Genomic DNA, 423 nt, shown 5'->3' with positions numbered 1-423 from the left:
CCGCTTCCAACAGCGATTCCCCCGTGGAAAACACCGGGCAAGATGCAGGTCTCCAGGGGAGATTCTGGATGACGAGACGGCAGCAATTATTGGGCATTTCACGAAGACAGGCATTGTGCAAGAGGGCGCAGCGATGATGCAGGGGAAGCGCCTGACTGGGCCCTCGTCTCGTCCGGACTTACATTGTACTGAAACACGTTGAACAGGTGTGTGCGCGTGCAGCTCTTTCCAGGTTATGATGCGTGTGCACGCGAGGCAGGAACTTCGGGACCGGGACCGGGCCCGGGCCCTCTCTTGAACTCGGTCCGGGCCCCGCACGGATGGTGGTGCTCGCATGGCATCCTCCAGGAGGGATGCTTCCTGGGCGGCTCCCTGCCCTGGCACCCTTGCGGCTGCGACGCGCACCGACGTGGCGAAAGCTCC

The sequence above is a fragment of the Alligator sinensis genome, unplaced genomic scaffold (assembly GCF_000455745.1).
Source record: "Alligator sinensis unplaced genomic scaffold, ASM45574v1 scaffold632_1, whole genome shotgun sequence".
NCBI lineage: Eukaryota > Metazoa > Chordata > Crocodylia > Alligatoridae > Alligator > Alligator sinensis.
Note: the sequence above shows the minus strand (reverse complement) of the source record.